The following is a 7,830-nucleotide window of genomic DNA, read 5'->3' as shown; positions in this document are numbered from 1 at the left end:
AAATGAGTAAGTATATTCTAGTGAGTGCACTGGTAATTATTCAGCACTGAACCCACCACACTAATTGATGCATTGACTGAGAAATCTCAAATAGGTGAATGAAAACTACCATAGAAATCTTCCTGTTGAACTGCTCCAGACAAGAGGAAAACCAAGGCACAGCCATGGTTTTTCAGGACTTGCTTGATCCTAATGAGCCCCGTGGTGCATTTGGAGCTGAGCCCTGGAACCTCAGGGCCTGAGAGGAGATTGCACAAACCTTTCCAGGAGTCCAAGTCAGAGGAAAACCCCAAAGTTTCTCGAGGCATTAATGGGACCCACTGAGGTCCATCCCTAACACAGGCTTCTCATGGACTCCTTGGAGGAGAGAATTGGAGGCCAGGATGGCACAAAAACCTCTCAGACACTCAAAATGGCACAAACACTTCTCAGTGTGGAAAGGAGACTCCAGAGTACCAGAAAAAAGTTGAGTATCTCAAAGTATTAATGAGCCCCACTGAGTGTCAGTACAAAGCTCTCAAGGGACTCATTAAAGCAGATAATTGGGGCCATGATTCCACAAACCTCTCACAGAGTCTGTATCAAAAGGGAAACACCAAGTACCTTAAAAGAACTGAAGTACCTTGAAGCATTAATTAGCCCCACTGAGTGTTGTTCCTGACAAAGCCTCTCCATGGACTAATTACAGCAGATAATTGGAGGCCAGGATTTCAGAAAACTCTCAGAGACTCCTAGCCCAAAGGACAGGCCAAAGGAAAAGCCAAATTCCTATGAAAAACCTGCAGTCCCTGAGAGCATGAAGGAGCCCCCAGAGCCATTCCTGACCAAGGCTCCCCAGGGACTCCTTCCTGCAGATCCTTGAGGCCACTGGGATGTGGGCATGGGGGGGATGCTGAGGGCAGGACCAGGGGGTGACAGTGCCCAGCCTGGCTGGGGCTGTGCCAGGAGGCCCCAGGGCCTCAGGACAAGGTGTCTCCTCACAGCCCTTGGTGGCACAGACCCTGCTGTGCCCCAGGGCACCAAGACTTGGCTTCTCTTTGTCCCCACCTGGCATCAGTGCCTCCAGTTCTCTGCTCTGTCTGGGGCCTGGGGACACTTTCTCAGTCGTGTCCCTCAGTGGGACCCATTAAAAGTCCAAGAAACTTTGGAGTTGGATTCTGAGGTTTCTGCAGCTCCCTCTCAGGGCCTGATGTTCAGGGCCTGAGCACAAAGCCCCAGAGGGTCATTAAAGTCCTTGTGCTGTGTCTGTGCTGCTGAGCTGGGCCGGGCTCCTGGCACAGAGGGTGATCCTGGTAACCAAGCAGAGCTTCAAAAGCACATTTCTCTTGCTGAGCAGCTCTTCTGCCAGCCCAGCAGGGCTGGGGCACTGCCTGCAGCCAGCCCGGGCACAGCACAGAGGCACAGAGAGCTTCAATCAGTCAGGGCTGGGAAGGGGCTGAGAAGTGCCTGGGGCAGAATCACTGCCAGCCCTTGGCACAGGAACCTCTGGCTGCAGGACAATGCAGCTGCAGCTCCTGGAGAGATCTCCTAAAGCTGGAACATGCCAATGCCCACAGAGCCTGTGAGTGCATTCTCTGCTCATCTCCTGTGCAGAGCAGCCAGGGGTGCCCAGGGCTGTCCTGCAGAGCAGGGTCCTGCAGCCCAGGGCGCTGTGCTGGGCCAGGGACTCTGCTGCCTGCCAGGGACAGCTCTCAGCCGGCCCTGGAGCTGCTCCCAGCGCTGGCCAGGAGCTGTGGGGGGAAGGAGCCACCCTGAGCAGGGCAGGTGCTGCTGCTGAGAGGGGCTGGCTGGGGCAGGGCTGCTCCCAGCTCCAGACCAGCCTGGGCACAGCTCCGGAGGACACTTCCCAAAGAAGGTAAGCCTGGAGCTCAGGAGCGTTCCTGAGAGTGTTTTAATTCCTTTTTGGAGAAGGTTGAGAGAAAAATATTTTTGCTTTTTATATATTTTTCATATATTCATAGTTCTGTAAATAATTATTATATCCTTATACATGTATAATCTTTAATTAACTATATTAACCTCTTAATTAACACTATTTGACTACTATTATATCATTTTATAATTATATTCTGTAATTAACTCTAGTACTTTTCCTAACTTTTCTCTTAGATCTTAGAAAAATAAGCTAACCATCTAAACACAGTTCTGAAATACTGTATAGTCTTATTATCAGGAAGAGGACCTACAAGAAGAACATTTTGGTTTCCGGCCATAATGTGACCAGTCATAAAAAAAGTGAAGGCAAAGAAGCCCTTGGACCTACTCCAATGGGTTGAGGCAGGGTTGTGTAACTGGGGAAATTGAATCTCCTATTGGATGTCCCTTTTAAATATCCTAATTAATCAGCCTCAATGAATTGTTGAAATCAGGGACTTATTTTCCCTCATCCCACCTGGGACACCTGGAAGCTTCCAATAACGGTCTGGTTTTTACTTCACTGTTCTACATTGTTGCAAGGAGCTTTTTTTCTCTTTTGATAATAGACAACAGGGGGACGAGAGAAGCAGAACAGGAATTGTAATCCCAGAATCACAGAACATTCTGAGTTGAAAGGGACACACAGGATCATCAAAGGAATGTTTGAACATTTACAGAGACTCCAGAACTGTGACTTTGGGTGGTCAGTGTCTCTGCTGGGAGCCTCCCAAAGGGCCTTCAGCCACTCCTCAGCCCTGGGCAGCAGCAGCATCACCTCTGCAGGGCCCAGCAGGGCTCTCCTGAGCTGCCCTTGCCCAGCTGCACACAGAGCCTGCCCCAGCCAGGGCCCTGCACACAGGCAGGTTTCTGTAGGGCCGGGCCCAGGGCACACAGGGTGGGATGGGCTCTGTGAGCGCTGGCAGGGACAAGGCACCTCTCAGGAGGTGATGTCCAGGCCCAGGGAGATGCTCAGGGAAGCAGAGGGGGCTGAGCAGAGCAGTGCTGGGGGAACAAGCCCATCCCGCCCCTCACTTTCCCTCAGCCACAGGGAATCCTTTGCCTCTCACATCTCTCAGTGCCAAACTCTGAGTGCAGCAGGAATGCTGGGGAGTTCTGACCTCAGAGCGTGAGCAATGATGTGTGGGTAGGAAAATTATTCCTAAAGTAATCTCCTGCCATCTGTTTCCTTTAGAAATGTTAGTGCAGATAGTATCAAAGCCTTTCTGGAGTAGGAGTGGTTCCCCTGACAAATCCTGAATATCCAGTCTTGTCCCTCTGCCACATGGCCACAAACCCAGGGCAGCAGGGCAAGGATGGCTCCTTGAGAGGCCCCACGCACAGCCCTGGCTGCTCCTGACACACTCAGCCAGCACAACTGGAGCTCAGGCAGGGACCTGGGTGAAGGTTTCCCAGAGCAGGAACAAGGGTGGGTGAGTCCCAGCAGGACAGGCTGCAGGGAATGGCCCAGGTTTGGCTCCAAGCAGCCTCTCCTGACTTGTCCCTGTCCTTTCTCCATGAACAGGTGCTCATGTGCAGCCACAGCAAATGTCCAACAGCAGCTCCATCAGCCACTTCCTCCTGCTGGCACTGGCAGACACACGGCAGCTACAGCTCCTGCACTTCTGCCTCTTCCTGGGCATCTCCCTGGCTGCCCTCCTGGGCAACGGCCTCATCATCAGCGCCGTAGCCTGCGGCCACCACCTGCACATGCCCATGTTCTTCTTCCTGCTCAACCTGGCCCTCAGCGACCTGGGCTCCATCTGCACCACTGTCCCCAAAGCCATGCACAATTCCCTCTGGGACACCAGGAACATCTCCTACACAGGATGTGCTGCTCAGCTCTTTTTCCTTCTGTTCTTCCTTGGAACAGAGCTTTCCCTCCTGACCATCATGTGCTATGACCGCTATGTGTCCATCTGCAAACCCCTGCACTACGGGACCCTCCTGGGCAGCAGAGCTTGTGCCCACATGGCAGCAGCTGCCTGGGCCAGTGCCTTTCTTTATTCACTGCTGCACACAGCCAATACTTTTTCCCTGCCTCTATGCCAGGGCAATGCCCTTGGCCAGTTCTTCTGTGAAATCCCCCAGATCCTCAAGCTCTCCTGCTCTAAATCCTATCTCAGGGAACTTGGGCTCATTGCTGTTAGTGCCTGTTTGGTATTTGGTTGTTTTGTGTTCATTGTTTTCTCCTATGTGCAAATCTTCAGGGCTGTGCTGAGGATCCCCTCTGAGCAGGGACGGCACAAAGCCTTTTCCACCTGCCTCCCTCACCTGGCTGTGGTCTCCCTGTTTGTCAGCACTGTAATGTTTGCCTACCTGAAGCCTCCCTCCCTCTCCTCCCCATCCCTGGATCTGTCAGTGTCAGTTCTGTACTCAGTGGTGCCTCCAGCCCTGAACCCCCTCATCTACAGCCTGAGGAACCAGGAGCTCAAGGCTGCAGTGTGGACACTGATGACTGGATGCTTTCAGGAACATTAAAATGCTGGCCAATTTCTGGTAGTCACTTGTTACAAAAGTCATCTTTGACAGTTCTTGTTGAATTAGTTGCGGGGATTTTTTTACCTTTGTTTTAATTTTTTTCATATTATCCACAATAAATGTAATTTTTGTGCCATTTGTCATTTTGTGTGTCTCCGCCTTCCCTGTGGATTGTGTCAATGAGGGGCTGTTCTCTTTGTGGCTTTAAAAGAAATAAAGAATCTCCCAGCAGAGTTTTCTGCAGAGATGCTCTTTTGTTTCCTTCTCTGGAGTTGCAGCAGCAATGTCTGTGTGTAGAGCTGGGGCAGATCATTGCTGACAAAGAAGCTCTGCTCCTGCTGGCCACACCATTCCTGATCCAGGCCAGAAGCCATTGGCCTTCTTGGCCACCTGGGCACACTGCTGGCTCATGTCCAGCCTGCTGTCCATCAGTCCCTGCAGGTCCCTTTCTGCCTGGCTGCTGTCCAGCCACTCTGTCCCCAGCCTGTAGCACTGCAGGGGTTGTTGTGGCCAAAGTGCAGGACCCGGCACTTGGACTTGTTAAACCTCACCTTGTTGGATGTGGGCCCTGGATCCAGCCTGTGCAGGTTCCTCTGCAGAGCCCTCCTACCCTCCAGCAGATCCACACTCCCAGACAACTTGGTGTCATCATGGTTCCATGAGGCCACATGGAGGCAATCCTGGCATTCCGGGCATTCCGGCCCAGCTTTGGGGCACTGCGGGATTTTGGGGCTTGGAGGGTGATAGGCTGAGGGGGGCTTGGGGCTGGATTTTTCTAGCACAATATTGGGATTTTGGGGGGGAATTTCAGGGGTTTTAGGGGGGAGTTTCTGGATTTTGAGGGGAAAATACCAGGATTTGAGGGGGAGGAAATTCAGGACTTCTTAGTGAGGAAATGTCTGGATTTTTGTTGGGAAATTTCTGTATTTTGGGGGGCAAATTTCTGGATTTTTTTGGGGGTATTCCTGAATTTTTGGGGGAGGTTTTCTGGATAGTTTTTGAAGGGGGATGTCTGGATTTTTGGGAATGTTTCTGCATTTTTTGGGAATGTTGCTGGATGGGCAATGGAGTTGGACTTGGCTTTTTTGGGGGGGGAGTATTTCTGGATTTTCTGGAGGAAGGTCCTAGTTTTTTGGGAATGTTCCAAGATTCTATGGAGGATCATTTCTGTAATTCTTTGGGGAAAATTTCTGAATTTCTGGGGGAATATTTCAGGATTTTTTTTTTTTTTATGGCATTTCTGGTTTTGCGGGGAACATTCCCAGATTTCTGGAGGAATGTTCCTGGGTTTTTGGGGAACATTCCCAGGTGTCTGGGGAACATTCCCGGGTGTCTGGGGAAGGTTCCTGCGTGTCTGGGGAAGGTTCCCGGGTGTCTGGGGAGCATTCCCGGGTTTCTGGGGGAACATTCCCGGCTGTCTGGGGAAGGTTCCCGGCTGTCTGGGGAAGGTTCCCGGGTGTCTAGGGAAGGTTCCCGGGTGTTCCGGGCTCTCCTGGCCCCGTTCCCATCCCAGGTTCCTGGGGTTCCAGGAGCTGCGCTGGTGCCCGGGCGCCGCGACATCGCCTCGCTGCAGTTGGACACCGAGGTGCAGGCGGGCGCCGCCCGCGAGGCCCTGCAGGGCTCCAGCATCACCCAGAGCCACCCATGGAGATCTCCTTCACCAAAAAGTGACTCAGAACACCCCAAACCCCACCAAAATAACCCCAAACCCAAACAAAATGGGCCTGGAATACCCCAAAATCCCTAAAAATCTGCCTCAAACCCGCCCCTAAATAACCAAAATCTGCCCCCAAACACCCCAGATCCCTCCAAACCACCCTGTAATCTCAGAGGGATGCCCTGAAATCCCTCCAGACCACCCCAAAATTCTTCAAAGCTGCACCAGAATACCCTAAAGCTGCCCCAAAACACCTCAAATGCCTTCAAGCTGCCCCAAAATCCCATGGAAACACCCTGCAGTCCTTCCAGACTACCTCAAAATCCCATAGAAATACCCTGAAATCCCTCAAAGCACCCCAAAATCCTGTAGAAACCCCCAAAATCCCATAGAAGAGCTCCCAAATCCCATAGACACACCCAAAATTCCCTCAATACCACCCCTAAACACCCTAAATCCCATAAAAGTGCACCCAAATCCCATAGACCTCCTGCCAAATCCCAAGAAAATACTCCAAAATCCCAGAAAACTACCCCAAAAATGGTCCTGACCCTGCTCCAAACCCCCTGCACGCCCCCACTCCCCCAGGTAAGTTCAGGTCAGCTGACCCTAAATCCTCATTTTTTATCCCAAATCCTCCTTTTTTCAACCTCAAAATCACTTTTAATCCCTAATGTCTTTTTGACCCCAAAGCCTTCTTTTCTCAACCTAAATCCTCCTTTTCCCATGACAAATTCTCCTTTTTCCTCCCTACATCCTTCGTCTGTCCCCAAATCCCTTTTCCAATGCCAAAATCTCCCTTTTCCACCCCAGTTCCCCACCTCATTCCCCTTTCCCCATCCCAAATCCCCTTTTCCCAACCCAAATCCTTCCCTGACCACCCTCAATCCCCTTATCCCACCCAGGATCGTTCCCCATCCTGAATCCCCCAATTCCCACACATTCTCCTTTTTTTCCCAGTGTTGTACCCAGGGTCTTTCTGCAGACATTGCACCTGGAGCTGCCCCAAATAACCCCAAATAAACCTGAAACAAACCCCAAACAAACCCCACTGTGTCCCCCAAGGCTGGAGTGTATTTGGGGAGGTCATGACCCCAAACTTTGGGGACTGGGAGGATTGATCCTAAAATTTGGGGTTTAAGGGGGTTGGACACCACGGGGTTTGGGAGTTTTTGACACCAAACTTTGGGAACTGGGGGAGTTCGACACCCCAGGGTTTGGACTTTTGGGTTTTTTTCCCAAGATTTGGGGATCAGGGGGTTTCACTCCCAAACATTGGGATCGGGGTGGTTGGACATCCCAGGTGTTTCAACCCCCAGGATTTGGGGTTTGGGGGTTTAGACCCAAAAATTTGGAAACTGGGGGGATTGACCAACTGATTTTGGGGGATTTAACCCCAAAGTGGGGGAGATCAGGGGGATTTGACACCACAGGGTTTGGGACTGGGGGGGGTTGACCCCAAAGTTTGGGAATTGAGGGGTTTGACCCCAAACTTTGGCGAGGTGGAGGGTTGGACAACCCAGATATTTCAAAGCCCAGGAGTCGGGTCTTGGGGGTTTTAACCCCAAACTTTGGGGGCTGGGGGTGTTTGACACATCAGGATTTGGGATTTGGTGGTATTTGACCCCAGACTTTGGGAATTGGGGGTGTTGGACACCCCAAATGTTTTGAACCCCAGGATTTTGGGTCAGGAGGGTTTAACACCAACGTTTGGGATTTGGGGAGTGTTTGACAGCCCAGGATCTGGGATTTGGGGGGTTTGATCCTAAAATTTGGGG

Source organism: Lonchura striata, chromosome 31 (assembly GCF_050655825.1).
Source record: "Lonchura striata isolate lonStrDom1 chromosome 31, ASM5065582v1, whole genome shotgun sequence".
Classification (NCBI taxonomy): Eukaryota; Metazoa; Chordata; class Aves; order Passeriformes; family Estrildidae; genus Lonchura; species Lonchura striata.
Note: the sequence above shows the minus strand (reverse complement) of the source record.